Source organism: Bufo gargarizans, chromosome 8 (genome assembly GCF_014858855.1).
Source record: "Bufo gargarizans isolate SCDJY-AF-19 chromosome 8, ASM1485885v1, whole genome shotgun sequence".
Lineage (NCBI taxonomy): Eukaryota > Metazoa > Chordata > Amphibia > Anura > Bufonidae > Bufo > Bufo gargarizans.
This window is the reverse complement of record NC_058087.1, coordinates 183,772,265-183,788,960: the sequence shown is the minus strand read 5'-3', so window position 1 is coordinate 183,788,960 and position 16,696 is coordinate 183,772,265. Positions and strand designations below refer to the sequence as shown.

Below are 16,696 nucleotides of genomic sequence, written 5' to 3'. Positions count from 1 at the left end.
TCAGCTGGTGGACAGATGGCCTTAAGTTCTCCTGCAAAATGTCTTGATAAACTTGGGAATTACATTTTCCTTTGATGATAGCAATCCGTCCAGGCCCTGACGCAGCAGAGCAGCCCCAAACCATGATGCCCCCAGCACCATACTTCACAGTTGGGATGAGGTTTTGATGTTGGTGTGCTGTGCCTCTTTTTCTCCACACATAGTGTTGTGTGTTTCTTCCAAACAACTCAACTTTGGTTTCATCTGTCCACAGAATATTTTGCCAGTACTGCTGTGGAACATCCCGGTGCTCTTGTGCAAACTGTAAACGTGCAGCAATGTTTTTTTTGGACAGCAGTGGCTTCCTCTGTGGTTCTTGTTTTGTGTTTTACATATCGTAGATTCGCTAACAGGGATGTTAGCATATGCCAGAGACTTTTGTAAGTCTTTAGCTGACACTCTAGGATTCTTCTTCACCTCATTGAGGAGTCTGCGCTGTGCTCTTGCAGTCATCTTTACAGGACGGCCACTCCGAGGGAGAGTAGCAGCAGTGCTGAACTTTCTCCATTTACAGACAATTTGTCTTACCGTGGACTGATGAACAGCAAGGCTTTTGGAGATACTTTTATAACCCTTTCCAGCTTTATGCAAGTCAACAATTCTTAATCATAGGTCTTCTGAGAGCTCTTTTGTGCGAGGCATCATTCACATCAGGCAATGCTTCTTGTGAAAAGCAAACCCAGAACTGGTGTGTGTTTTATAGGGCAGGGCAGCTGTAACCAACACCTCCAATCTCATCTCATTGATTGGACTCCAGTTAGCGGACACCTCACTCCAATTAGCTCTTGGAGATGTCATTAGTCTAGGGGTTCACATACTTTTTCCACCTGCACTGTGAATGTTTACATGGTGTGTTCAATAAAAACATGGTAACATTTAACTCTTTGTGTGTTATTAGGTTAAGCAGACTGTGATTTTATAACAAGACACGGAGGCTTCGTATTGCGTAATACTTTCTTTACTTCACTCCCAGCAGCAAAGAGTTAATATAAGAAATTAAGGACAAACCCTCAACTAACCCCTCCCCTAAACAGTCCATAAATAGGTCTTCCTCCCACATATCTTCCTCTTTCTTTGCTGCTCCCCAGCAGATGAGTACCCTTTTATTGTGCTTTATTATATCGTTTATTGCTAGGGATTTTTATTCCTACAGCCTTTAATCGTTTAGCTGTGTGATCTTGCCTTAGTTCTCATTGTTCACCATATGTTTCTGCCCTTATTGTTTTAGCATTGTCCTTTTATTATTTAGCATTGTCCTTTTATTATTTCCCCTTGCTCCAGTCCAGTTTTTCATCCGCTAGTTGAGCGCTATTTTCGCTCCTCTTTCGCTCCCCCCCCCCTTTTTTCGCCTTGTGTTATCGCCGTACCTTGTCTGGGTCCGGCGCCATTGCTCCTGGTCTCTTCAGCGTTCGCGCTTCTTGCCGTCCGAAATCTCGCGATATCGCGGGATTTCGGCGGCACTCACTGGAGGGGCGGGTCGCGCCCTGGCCGAGATTCTCGGCCGCCATCTTGCTTCACCCGTCGGCACATTCTATTGCTGGCAGTGAAGGCGGTTGCGGCCGCCATCTTTGTGCACCTTTATTGATGAAGAGTCGTTTTCCTCTCCCTCTTCCTGTTCCGGTTTTCACTCCTTGTGCGCCGCTCGTCGCCTGAGGCTGCCTGCTCCTACCTCTGCTGTTCTCTCTCTCCTCTTGTCTGTCTAGTGTCCCACAGGAGTGACTAACTCCTATCATGTCTTTGCCCAGTGACGTCCCCTTGCCCCTGGTGGATCCCACCCCCAGCCCACCTACTGATTCGAACCCCAGACAAGCTGAGTCTCAGGTTCTGGATTTACATCACTCCATTTCGTCAGCTATTGCCAGCGCCATGGGTAATATGTCCAGTATCATTTCGCAATCAGTGTCTCAAGCGCTTAGAGCGCAGAACCCAGTCACCGCTCCCGCGGTTGCCACGGTTCCTAGTACCTCCAGAACTGTTGATGCAGATGGCTTAGTTCCATCAAGAGACGACGTGCCGAGGTCACGTAAACGAGCCTGCCCGCGCCAGGCGGAAAAAGCGCGTCACTGGAAATCCGCTCGGTCTCGCCCCGAGCCTAGTTCTGACTCTGAAATTGAGTCGAATGAGGAGGATTTGAGTGAGGATCTTTACGCCTCTGATACGGACCTGGAAGGGGTCCAAGTGGCTGATGATTTTACGGGTTTCTCCCCCCCTCCCCCTCCTTCTGGCCCAGGTCCGGAAGCTGGTACCTCGGGTCCTGACTCCCTTGTTGACCCACAGGGTGAACCCCTGTTTGATCCCGACAGCCTACACCACCCCAGGTCGGCAGAATGGTTGCCCATTCCTCATGTGGCCCACTATTTGGAAAATAGAATTAGGAAGCCACTCTCAAAAGAGACTCGGAATAAGTTGAAGGCAGAATGCCCCCGGCCCCTAATACCGAATAAAGTGTGCGAGACACCTAATGTGGATCCCAAAATGATCCAGTTCCTTTCTAAGTCGGGCTTTAACCCCCGCAAAGGCCTTGACTCGGCCCTCCGGGCCTGTCAGGACAAGCTCCTAGACAGCCTAGGACCCCTGACGAAAATGTTTGAGATGGCTGAGACGGCCAGATCTGAGGGTTCGGCCATTGACCCAGAAGAACTAAGTGGCTGGGCACAACGTGCCATTTGTTTAATAGGGAATGTCAATTCCTCCCTCTCCATAGAACGAAGAAAGGCTCTTCTTATGAAGATCGAGCCCAAATTATCCAATATGGCTCTGACTGAGTCGGGCAAGGAGGCTCAGGGACTCCTTTTTGGAGATAATTTTATTAAAGATTTAGGGAAGTTTGTGGGAGCGTTTACCGCTCTTGACAAAGCGCAGAGCTCCATGCGCAGAGTTTTCCAGGGGCGTGTCTCTGGCAGGGCCGGCAGCTTCAGGGGCCGTCTGTCCGGCCGTGTCCATTTCCAGTCGCGCGGAAGCGCTCGAGGCCCCTACCATCAGCGTTCGTCCTTCCAGGACCAGAGGCAGCAATCCTCCTCCTTCTTCCCTTCTAGAGGCCAATCCTACCGTCCAAGAGGATTCAGAGGCGCTGTTGGTTCCAGACGTCCGCTCGGTAAGTCCTCAAACTCTGGGGTTTTCTTCCAGCCATTGTATCGGGGGCAGACTCCGACATTTTTTGCCCGCCTGGAACCGTGTCACATCCGATCCGTGGGTGCTGGCCACGGTTCAGGGCTTCCAGATAGAGCTGGTGGTTGCGCAGTTATCGCTCCCAGAGCCTCATCCACTGGTCTTGGCGGACTCGGCCCGGTCTCTATTGGACCTGGAACTCCATTCCCTTTTGGTCAAAGGGGCGATAGAGAGAGCTCCTCCCCATTCGGTCGGGGTAATCAGCTCCATCTTTTTAGTAGAAAAGAAAGGAGGCCAATTTCGCCCAGTAATAAATTTACGGAACCTGAACAGATTTGTATGTTACCGCCATTTCAAAATGGAAGGGATTCATCTTCTCAGGGACCTTCTTCTTCCAGGGGACTGGTTAGCGAAATTGGACCTGAAGGATGCATACCTGACGGTGCCGGTTTCTCCCCAGTCCAGACTTCTTCTGCAATTCCGCTGGCGGGGCCTCCTCTGGCAGTTCACGTGCCTACCGTTTGGCCTCTCATCAGCCCCTTGGTGTTTTACCAAGTTGATGAGACCAGTGGTAGCTTGGCTCCGCAGTCAGGGTGTTCGTCTTGTGATTTACTTAGACGACATCCTCTTCATGGCTCAGTCCCCATCCGAACTCCTGTCGCACCTACACTCGGCAATGTCCCTCATTACGGGTCTTGGTTTTGTCATCAACACCGAGAAGTCCTGTCTGTCAGTGGAGTTTCTGGGTTTCGTGGTGGATTCCACCGAGCTATCCCTCTTCCTACCACGGGCCAAGGTCAAATCCATACGGAAAGAGCTTTGTCACGCTCTGAGGCTCCCTCAGCTATCTCTTCGGCACTTGGCTCGCATCATCGGTCTCCTCTCCTCCTCCATCCAGGCGATTTTCCCGGCTCCTCTTCATTACAGAGCATTGCAGCGGCTGAAGATTGCCCACTTACAGACGGGGGCTTCATATGCGGATCTAGTGTCTCTGGATCGCGAGACGAGGGACGAACTGACGTGGTGGATTTCCAACCTCGACGCATGGAACGGCAAAGCTCTCGTGGGGCCCCAACCCGATCTGATTGTGGAGTCGGATGCCAGCCTTCTCGGCTGGGGTGCATACTGCAATGGGGTCTCCACCGGAGGTCCATGGTCAGGCAGCGAGACTCATCTCCATATCAACGCTCTGGAACTTTTAGCAGGGTCCTTCGCCATACGCAGCTTCACCAGCGACAGGATATCAGCGTGCGTCAGACTCAGGATGGACAACGTGTCTGCTGTGCGTTATGTGAATGCTATGGGAGGCACCCATTCTTCGATACTGACCCATCTGGCGAAGGAGTTTTGGACCTTTTGCCTCGACAAGGGCTTCACGGTGGTCGCGGAGCATATTCCAGGGCTCCACAATACCTTCGCGGATTGGAGCTCTCGCCACTCGTCAGATTTCAGCGACTGGAGGTTAGATCCGACGGTGTTCTCCTCTATCTTGTCGATTTGGGGGCCCCTGTCGGTGGATCTCTTTGCCTCTCGATGGAACGCGCAGCTTCCGCGTTTTTACAGTTGGAGACCGGACCCCCTTTCGGAAGCTGTGGACGCCCTCCTACAGGATTGGTCGGGTCATCGAGCTTACGCTTTCCCTCCATTTGCTCTCATCCCGAGAGTACTGTCTCAGGTTCGGCGTCAACGGACGGAAGTGATCCTGGTAGTTCCCTTTTGGCAGGCCCAGTCATGGTTTCCTCAACTCTTGGAACTCCTAGTGGAGGACCCACGGTTACTGCCATCGTTTCTGGATCTCCTTCGCGGTCCCCTGGACCAGCGTCACCCGCTGGTGTTGGACGGTTCTCTCACTCTCCTCGCGTGCAGGATATCGGGGATCAGTGGAGTGTCTCTGGCTTATCGAGAACGACTCATTTCCTTTTGGAGAGCGCATGGGCCCCCGGCACCCGACGGGCTTATCAGTCGGCCTGGAGGCGCTGGTCTAGTTGGTGCATGGGCCGGAGTCTGGATCCCTTTTCGGCACCTGTAACGGACATGCTCGAGTTCCTGTCGTCCCTTTTTGAGGAAGGTAAGGCCTATAGGTCCATTAACCTCTTCCGTTCCGCCATATCTTCTCGCCACCGGGGTTTTTCGGGCTGTCCGGCAGGTCAACACCCTTTGGTCTGTCGTCTTCTTAAGGGCTCTCGCCTTTCTCGTCCGCCTAGGCCACGTTTCACCTCGTCCTGGGATGTTATGCTGGTCCTTCGTTTTTTCTCGGCCTGGCCTCTTAACTCGGATTTATCCCTTCGTCAACTTTCGGCCAAGCTGGTCACCCTTTTTTGCTTGATTTCCTGCAAAAGGGTCTCGGACGTGCGTGCCTTGGATTTCGATGCCTTGTCTTTTACTCCTGACGGGGTGTCCTTTAACATTTCTCGCCGCACCAAAACTAATATCCGGTCGGTTTCCTATCCGGCCTTTCCGGATAACAGTTCCCTTTGTCCGGTGCAATGTTTGCAGGAGTATTTAAGCCGCACGTCTTCCTTACGTGATCCGCTTTCCCCTCAACTCTTTGTGTCTTTCCGCAGGCCTTTTCGGCCGGTTGCTGCTGTCACCCTTTCTCGGTGGGTCAAGTGGATTTTGTCGCTGGCCGGCGTGGATACATCGATTTTCACGGCTCATTCGGTGAGGGGAGCTTCGGCTACCTCCATGACGGTTGCCGGGGCTCGCTTGGAGGATGTCCTTCGGTTGGCGGATTGGTCTAGGGCCTCAACGTTTAGGGAGTTCTACTTCCGACCACCGCCTCATGCCTTTTCTTCTGTAATGTCTTCACTTTAAACTTGCAATACGAAGCCTCCGTGTCTTGTTATAAAATTGCATGATTTTCCTATTGTATGACGTAAAGTCATGATTTTATTAAAGACACGGAGGCGAGTATTGCCCACCCGTTTTTTCTCCCACCCTTATTTAGGTTAGGTTCGGAGTTTCATCTCGTGATATTATTTGTTTAACGTATTTATGTTATTTATTACTGTGTATTTATATATATATTTTTTCTTCGATGTAGAGTGTTTTGGTATTTGGTGTTTTATTCCTTTGTGTTATATTTGATTCCTCTCGCCACATGATTGGTTCCGACTTCAGGTTCCACGTATTACCGTCTCTATTTTCTATTGTTTTCTCAGGTTGATTCTGGATCTTCAGCCTTTCATGATCCCGAGAAGTTCATCGTTCTGCTTGGCCGCTGTTTCGGTTCAGTTCTGAGGTTCAGTTTCTAAGTTCGCGGATCCCAGCCGGAGTTCGCTTGGAAGAGTGTTCGGTTCGTGTGTGGTCGGCTAGTCGCGTCAAAGAAAGAGGAAGATATGTGGGAGGAAGACCTATTTATGGACTGTTTAGGGGAGGGGTTAGTTGAGGGTTTGTCCTTAATTTCTTATATTAACTCTTTGCTGCTGGGAGTGAAGTAAAGAAAGTATTACGCAATACTCGCCTCCGTGTCTTTAATAAAATCATGACTTTACGTCATACAATAGGAAAATCATGCAATTGTCTATTGTTGTGACTTAGATGAAGATCAGATCACATTTTATGACCAATTTGTGCAGAAATCCATATTATTCCAAAGGGTTCACATACTTTTTCTCGCACTGTATATATGATATAACATAGGACATATTTAAAATACATGTACCTGCTAGGTCTGGCCACTAGAGTGAGCTGTCTGATCCATTCTTCAATCTTTGCCTATGGCCAACCTCAAGCTGCTGCTCCCAGAGCTCTCTGCAGTTTTGCCAGCGACTTACCAGCCTTTTGCCCAGTTATTTTCCATGGTATTATAGCCATGTGCTGTCATATGAATTCAGGCATCTGCAGTCATCCTTTCCAGACTCTATGAATGTCTATTTTTATGGATATGATTCATAATAAATTGGAAACATGCTCCTTTCCTGCAGCTGGAGCACTGCATGGCCGATAAGCCTCCTTATGCCTACTAGATGCTCTCCACAAGGAGAAATAGTTCTCCCCTGGACTATATGGATTCTGTCTGTATAGTGATGCACAATGGTCATACAATAAAATGAGGAATGGATGAAGGTGTATGGAGGATGTTTAACAAATCCACATAATACTGCATTAAGGTGCTCACATAAAAAAGGCAATACAGTGCCCACATAGCATTGCGATACAAGCTGTACATAGTACTGCATAAAGTGCTCACGTACTACTGTAATAAAATGCCTACATAATACGCAATGAAATTCCTAAATCGTACTGTACTTCAGTGCCTATATAATACCGCAATACATTGTTCAAATAGTACCGTAATGCAATGCCTACATAATACTGTAATACAGTGCCCACATAATACTAACTTACAGCTCTACATAGTACTTCAATACAGTGTCCACATAATGTATGTAAGACAGTGACTACATAGTACAGGAAATAGTTCCACAATACTGTGCCCACATAACACTAACTTGTAGCTCTCCATAATACGGCAATAAGGTGTCCGCAAAATACTCACTGGTAGCTCTCCATAATACGGCAATACTGTGCCCACATTATACTAATTTGCAGCTCTCCATAATACTGTAATACAGTGTCCACATAATACCACAATACGATGCTCTCATAATAATGTAAGACAGGGATTACATAGTACTGGATTACATAGTACTGGGAATAATTCTGAAACACTGTGCCCACTTAATAATACAATATAGCACCTGTATAATACTGCCATATAGCACCCAAATCTGTGCAGAGTAGACATAATACCAACAAACCGCCACCTCACACGTGACCAAATAATAACAGGGATCTGTCACCAGCGACCTCCCTATCCAGCTGCATAGACACATGGCTGTGGTTCTCCTGACTAAAATGCTGTTTTTCTTTCGTTGATCCGAGGCTCCATTCTCGAGTTGATACTTTTTCTTAATATGCAAATAAGACCTTTGGTGCAATGAGGGCGTCACCATTGGTCTTGTTGCACCCAAGCTCCACTCCTTTCTGTGGCCAGCCCCTCTCTCGCTGCTTTTACCACTGTCTGGCCCCATTAATCAAAGAAGCCATGGAGGAAAGGAGCAGAGCTTGGGTGCAACAAGAGCAACGGTGATGCCCTCCTTGCACCAAAGGACTAATTTGCATATTAAGAAAAAGTATCATCATTTATGGAAACCACAAAGTCCCAGACCCTTGTGAGATATTCTTCAGATGGCATCTATGATGGACGGCAGTGATAGGATGTTGCGTCACGTCCAGCATCATCTCCAGAGAGGACACTGATTGCAACGTTAATTTTTTTTTTCCATTTTCTCAACCAATAAATAATCTAATAATGAATGATCTGAGCGCTGCTAAAAACATGATGTCATGTGTTGGCCTCGGGGTCCTTTGGGCTTATCCTGACAGTAAGCGAATGATCTTAGCTGCTAATGATGTGTTTGAATAATGCAGGAGATCAGATGTGTACAGATCCCTGGAGGGTGCAACCAGCTGAGGCCCGGTGACCTACTGCGGTGCTAAGTGATGTGCGCCATGAATGTGCGAGGTCTCGGATAATGCACTGGTCACAGTCACCTAACGTCACTGTGATCTAAACCAGGGGCCTGGACAGCTGGCTAGTACAGGAGGTCACATCTCTGGATCCAGAAGATCACGGAGACTTGTGTCATAGCCAAAGATTCACAGTAAATTTAAATCCCAGGACCATCCTTAAGTTGTTAAATCTTCTATTCAGCCATTTCTTAGATCTAAAAAAAAACCTGGGTGACAACTGACAACCAATGTGGCTGTCATTACCGCTCCAGTAAGGGTTGTAACATTTCCATAATATGGCGACATTCTAATGTGCAACACCTGTACTGGGTTCTCCAGAGACACTCTTTATATGAATGCATTGCTCTAGGTAATGTATGACTAATCTCTATTAGATCCCCTTTAATTTTTTTTATTAAAATCAGGTAAGTTATATAAGTGATTGTAGGCGCTGGCCGTGAAAGGGTTAAGTTACATGGATTCTTCTCTAGGTAATCTGTTTACCTTGAAGCACCCAGGAATGTGGCACACCTGCTCCCTCTATTGTTGTGATGGAGCAGTGCGGCCTACGGAGGATTGGGAGTGTCTCCTGAGTGACACACCCAGAGTGAATATATGCCTGGGGGGAGTTGTAATCACACTGGCATCCATTGTCACACTCATTTGTAATTCACCAAGTGCAGTCATCTGAACGCACCCATTGTTAGGACTTGATTGCAGGAACTAGCTGAGAGCACACAGGAGAAAAGTATAACAGGGGATAGACGCTGTCTACACAGACTCTCATATGGGAACAGATGTGGTTTAGAATAGTCTGACATCAATTCTACCTATAAACCCTCAAGTATGAAGATCCTAAAACATAAATACCTTCTCATCCTAGTCCATTCTACTTAAGTAACCATTATCATGTTGTCTTCCAACTTTGTGACCTTCAAGCGAAAGCATAATCTATTGAAAACCCAGGAACATGACCCTGTCCCTTGGGGACCTACAATTTTTTTTAAATGACCTAATTTTGCCTACAGCTCCTAAAGCATTAACCAAAAAGACCTCTCAAAATGATAACACACAAGTTCTCTGAAAAGACCTCTTGCACCTCAGAATCTTCCAACAAATTACTTCTTCGACCTTCTGATCTTACATGACCTCTTCCATCTCCCAATCTTCCAAAATTACTTCTCCCAGCTCTATATTTTCCAACATGACCACTCCCACCTCCTAATCTTCTAACATGACCTCTTCTAGGTCTAAATATTAACAGCCTCTTCACCTATCTTCTAACACAACATCTTCTATTTCTCAATCTTCCAACATGACTCCACTCAACTCTCAACCATCCAACAGTACATCTTCCATTTCCCAGTCTTTCAACATAACCTCTTCCAGCTCTCAATCTTTCAACATGACATTGTCTAGCTCTCTGTCTTTCAACATGACAGCTTTAACCTATCGATCTTACAAAATGATTTCTTCCAGCTCTATATCTTCCGACATGAACTCTTCCAGCTCTTGATCTTCCAATATGACCTCTTTCACTTTCTTCTCCTCCAAACTGAATTCTTCCACCGTTGACCTCCTTAACCCATCGATCTTCCAATGTGATTTCTAACAGTTTTTCATCTTCCAACATGACCCCTTTCGCTTCCCGATCTTCTAATATGACCTCTTCCACTTTATTCAACAAGACCTCTCCAATCTCTCTTTATCTTCCAGCACAACTTTCTTGGATGGATATAAGGTAGATAGAAGACAGTGACAAGAGCACACTACCAAGATCACTTCACGCATAATCTAATATGAGGTTCTACATCAGTCCTGTCTACCTAAGGAAATCCCTTCCTAGAACACCCATCTCAGGACCTTCAATATCATATATTAAATTGTATATGACCCCTTATATTTGACTCCTCTCCGGTCTTACCAACCATATGCCACATGATCTTTTAGTATGACCCCTTACATCATTATGTAGACAGTCATGTACGATTCCATATGGGGGTCTCAACCCAACCTTGACCTAGAAAGCTCTTGACTCTCCAAAACAACCCTTCCACCACTTTTTGGTATACAAGGTACCTAACATCTCAGGGTTTTCAGTAGTTTCTTTGTGAACTGATGCTGCCAAGAATATTATGTTGACTCATAAACAGAATCTCCCTGTGGTCCTAGGTGACATCACAATTTAGTAAGCACTCATCCAGTAGAAATAATAGTTGGCAGAGAATGGGAAACGGCCTATTCAATGCACGAAGGTGGAGGACAAGTTCTGGCACAACTAAATGCCTTTGTTTGGCCTCTAGCGCTTCATAGTTGGTACTCCTCGTGTACTTACATACATCTGCATACACAGGATGTAAGGACAGAATAAAACGTGTCCAGAGGGAAAGATCTTTAATGAAAATAATTATTTTATTCACAATCATAAAATTTAATATTTTATCATTTCTATCCCATAAACCAGTAAAACAATGGAAACCCAGTGAAATGTTATTACTTCTTCAGCATCATATTCTTGTCAGCCAAGGGTAGTGTTATAGTAGTAATATTCTTGTACATAGGAGCAGTATTATAGTAGTTATATTCTTGTACATAGGAGCAGTATTATAGTAGTTATATTCTTGTACATAGGAGCAGTATTATAGTAGTTATATTCTTGTACATAGGAGGCAGTATTATAGTAGTTATATTCCTGTACATAGGAGCAGTATTATAGTAGTTATATTCTTGTACATAGGAGCAGTATTATAGTAGTTATATTCTTGTACATAGGAGCAGTATTATAGTAGTTATATTCTTGTACATAGGAGCAGTATTATAGTAGTTATATTCTTGTACATAGGTGCAGTATTATAGTAGTTATATTCTTGTACATAGGAGCAGTATTATAGTAGTTTTTTCTTGTAAATGGGAGCAGTATTATAGTAGTTATATTCTTGTACATAGAAGCAGTATTATAGTAGTTATATTCTTGTACATAGGAGCAGTATTATAGTAGTTTTTTCTTGTAAATGGGAGCAGTATTATAGTAGTTATATTCTTGTACATAGGAGCAGTATTATAGTAGTTTTTTCTTGTAAATGGGAGCAGTATTATAGTAGTTATATTCTTGTACATAGGAGCAGTATTATAGTAGTTATATTCTTGTACATAGGAGCAGTATTATAGTAGTTATATTCTTGTACATGGGAGGCAGTGTTATAGTAGTTATATTCTTGTACATAGGAGCAGTATTATAGTAGTTATATTCTTGTACATAGGAGCAGTATTATAGTAGTTTTTTCTTGTAAATGGGAGCAGTATTATAGTAGTTATATTCTTGTACATAGGAGCAGTATTATAGTAGTTTTTTCTTGTAAATGGGAGCAGTATTATAGTAGTTATATTCTTGTACATAGGAGCAGTATTATAGTAGTTATATTCTTGTACATAGGAGCAGTATTATAGTAGTTATATTCTTGTACATGGGAGGCAGTGTTATAGTAGTTATATTCTTGTACATAGGAGCAGTATTATAGTAGTTATATTCTTGTACATAGGAGCAGTATTATAGTAGTTTTTTCTTGTAAATGGGAGCAGTATTATAGTAGTTATATTCTTGTACATAGGAGCAGTATTATAGTAGTTATATTCTTGTACATAGGAGCAGTATTATAGTAGTTATATTCTTGTACATAGGAGCAGTATTATAGTAGTTATATTATTGTATATAGGAGCAGTATTATAGTAGTTATGTTCTTGTACATAGGAGGCAGTATTATAGTAGTTACATTCTTGTACATAGGAGGCAGTATTATAGTAGTTATATTCCTGTACATTCGAGCAGTATTGTAGTAGTTACATTCTTGCACATAGGAGCAGTATTATAGTAGTTATATTCTTGTACATAGGTGGCAGTATTAAAGGCAGTATATTCTATATATTGATTGTAATGTAGAATAACCATAAAGGTTCATATTCCATGCTGGTGCCATCATTGTTCAGAATAATGCCTGTTAGGGGGATTTTGGATTTCATAAGGAGTCTCTCTTGTTAAGTGTGTACATAACATGTTTGCGGAAGCAGAAAATTTCATACATGAATTTGCAAAATAATTTGCTTATGTTTATAGGTCACAGGCGCTGTATGAAAGAGTGACAAGTGACGTGTGAGCGGAGACACAAACTGTAGGCTGCGAGGAGGCGCACCCCTGTGACCGCTGACTGATGTAGCCACATTGCTTCCTGTGGTTGCTCTTGGCTGACATGGTGAGTGACAGATCTTCAGCTCGATGCGTTGCTGCCGCAGTGCAGTCCTTTTTTACTAATTTTTGGTCAGGCTTTTCCCAGGTACGGACAGTTGTGGCCTGCGCACGTCCCTGGCTGCCGGGTCACACAACATGGCCTGACAAGTCGAAGGCAGCTGTCACCTCTGAAGATACAAGGTACTGAGCTAAGTATAGACTGGCCCTTCACGAGGCATGTGCTGGACGCTGCGAACGGTTAGTGTCACCATTATTCTTCTCGCTGATCTGCCCCAGCCGCACCAACCTTAGTTTCCGATTATTGACAGCCAAAACTTTTTATGGACAGATCATCGGTAAGTTTCCCATTCACGACTCAATAAAGCTTAATCATTGAAAACTTCTGCAACTTTCTAATATACTTTTACAATTCCTCACTGTTATCAAGATCTCTAACATCCTGTCAGTGACTGGAACAGTCATTTCTTATACAGTGTGTCAGTGTATTAAAGGGATTCTGTCATGAGATTTTAGCCCTATAAGCTAAACATGTGCCCATGTCCGTACTAATAACATGAATCCTAAACTGGCCTTATTAAACCTGCTTGTGGCTCTATTAGCCCAAAAAACTGGTTTTTATAACTGGTCAATCGCCTACCTAAGGTGCCCAAGGGGACGTCAGTTAATACAGGGTGCCCGGCCGTCTGGTGCCCAGCGCCTCCTTGCCAGTCTTAATCGCCACCCTCCCTGTCTACAGTGACGCCTTCCTCACCTCAGCGCCGCCTCCGCCAGATCCGCCCGGCCCTCTGCTAGATCCGGCGCCTGCGCACTATGCTCAGCCTGATGCGCCGCGGACTCCTGGCAGCGGCTTTGTTGAGCGAAGTGCGCATGCGCCGGGCCCGGCTAATAGAGCCACAAGCAGGTTTAGTAGGGCTAAAATCTCATGACAGAATCCCTTTAAGAGATTATCAGCATTGTGTTTTTTTATTGGTGTTTTTCGTAGCATTTTCTACTGATGTTTTTTGCTGCATTTTCAGTGTTTTTTTTTAGCATCACTTTTTAGTGGTGTTTTTCACAGTGATTTTAAGTGGTGTTTTTTTTTTTACAGCGTTTTAAAGTGGTGTTCTTCCCCAGCATTTTTAGTGTCTGTGTGTGGGGGGGGAGTAGCACTTTTTAGTGCTGTTTTTCACATAGTTTTTTTTACCCTTTTCCCCTTTTCTTTTTTTTTCATGTAGTCAGAAATTCACCACCAAATAAATTTTAATTTTATTTTGCATTCCATTTGTGTTTATTACATTTTTGTCAAAAGGCAGCATGATCCAGGTATGGCATTTCTTTTTCACACATTGCTTCCAATAGGAATCTCTCCGGGCACTTAGAACCACTGAAAAATGGCTGTTCTGAGTATAAAGTTAAAACAAATATATATACCGCACAATATGCTGCAAAAAATGTCTGTTCTAAGCAGGGCCGTCTTTAATATTGATTGGACCCTGGGCAAAAATTTACTTGGGCCCCCTGGATCCCGCCTTCCCACACCTTAGCAGGCAATCACGGCCTCCACCACAACACACACACAAAAAATACACACACCTGGTAGAGTCCAGTGAATGACTGCAAATACTTCCAGTTCTGAAGACTCCAGCGGCTCAGGATCAGTGCTCTGGGTTGCTGGGCTCAGGCTGGAAGTGGGCACCGCTCTGCAGGAAGGAGACCGGGGCTCGGCTCACCCTAGCAATACAGTGCACCCCAGCCCCCCACAGTATGCAGTATAGCACTCTATAGCATACAGCAACCCACAGTATGCAGTATAGCACCCTATAGTATAAAGCACCCCACAGTATGCAGTATAGCACCCTGTAGTATACAGCACCCCACAGTATGCAGTATAGCACCCTATAGTATACAGCACCCCACAGTATGCAGTATAGCACCCTATAGTATACAGCACCCCACAGTATGCAGTATAGCACCCTATAGCATACAGCACCCCACAGTATGCAAGCAGTATAGAACCCTATAGTATCCAGCACCCCACAGTATGCAGTATAGCACCCTATAGTATACAGCACCCCACAGTATGCAGTATAGCACCCTATAGTATACAGCACCCCACAGTATGCAGTATAGCACCCTATAGCATACAGCACCCCACAGTATGCAAGCAGTATAGAACCCTATAGTATCCAGCACTCCACAGTATGTAGTATAGCACACTATAGTATACAGCACCCCACAGTATGCAGTATAGCACCCTATAGTATACAGCACCCCACAGTATGCAAGCAGTATAGAACCCTATAGTATACAGCACCGCACAGTATGCAATATAGCAGCCTATAGTATACAGCACCCCACAGTATGCAGTATAGCACCCTATAGTATACAGCACCCCACAGTATGCAGTATAGCACCCTATAGTATACAGAAACCCACAGTATGCAGTATAGCACCCTATAGTGTACAGCATCCCACACTATACAGTATACAGCACCCCATACTATACAGTATACAGCACATAGTAGAGCAGTATAGCACCCCACAGTATACAGCACCCCACAGTATGCAGTAGAGCAGTATAGCACACCGCAGTATACAGCACCCCACAGTATACAGCACCCCATACTATACAGTATACAGCACCTCACAGTATACAGTAGAGCAGTATAGCACCACACAGTATACAGCACCCCACAGTATACAGCACCTCACAGTATACAACACTCCACAATATACAGCACATCACAGTATACAACACCTCACAGTATACAGTATACAGCACCCCAAACGATACAGTATACAGCACCCCACACTATACAGGCCCCCAGAGTATACAGCACCCCACAGTATACAGTAAAGCACTACACAATATACAGCACCTCACGGTATACAGCACCTCACGGTATACAGTATACAGCACCCCATAGTATACAGTAGAGCAGTATAGCACCCCACAATATACAGCACCCCACAGTATACAGCACCCCAGGTGTACAGTAAAGCAGTATAGCACCCCACAGTATACAGCAACCCAATGGTATACAGCGCCCAACAATATACAGTAGAGCAGTATAGCACCCCACAGTATACATAACCCCACAATATACAGCACCCCACAATATACAGCACCCCACAGTATACAGCACCCCCAGTATACAGTAGAGCAGTATAGCACCCCACAGTATACAGCACCCCATAGTATACAGTAGAGCAGTATAGCACACCACAATATACAGCACCCCACCGTATACAGCACCCCACAGTATACAGTAGAGTAGTCTAGCACCCCACAGTATACAGTAGAGAAGTATAGCACCCCATAGTATACAGTAGAGCAGTATAGCACACCACAATATACAGCACCCCACCCTCAGCAACACTCCTGATAGAAAGGACCTTTGATTACCTCGTAGCAATGTAACCAGTAATATCGCTAGGTTACTGGTCACATGGTGATTATGTCATGTAAGGTCCTTTCTCCTAAGAGAATCACAGCTCTCACAGTTCGCTGCCTGGAGTGCCCGCAGGCAGGCATGGCAACACCCCCCTGTGTAGCTGACAGCCTGACACCCGGGGCAGTGGCCAGCAGGGCTCAAGAGGGAGCTGCCTTTGGCCCCTTGTTAAAGACGGCCCTGGTTCTAAGTATCCAATGAACAATGCTAAAAAATCTGCAATTAAACATGAAAAAAACAAACAAAAAAAGCAAAAATAAACATGAAAAAAAAGGCGAAAATAAACTGTGTGTGAAAACTAAAGGGTCCTCTGAAAGTGGACAGCCTATTATCACACACTGCCATGTGGCCCCTTTAA

At 45.1% G+C, this 16,696-nt stretch overlaps 1 protein-coding gene across 1 annotated transcript in view; it reads left to right on the top strand.

Moving 5' to 3' along the window:
• The first annotated feature begins 13,037 nt into the window (after positions 1 to 13,037).
• EPN2 (epsin 2) overlaps positions 13,038 to 16,696 on the top strand; it is a 50,703-nt gene continuing 47,044 nt past the window's right edge. The window contains exon 1 of the mRNA XM_044304662.1: positions 13,038 to 13,242. The gene's annotated coding sequence lies outside the window, so the exon portion shown is untranslated. The remainder of the gene's footprint in view (positions 13,243 to 16,696) is intronic.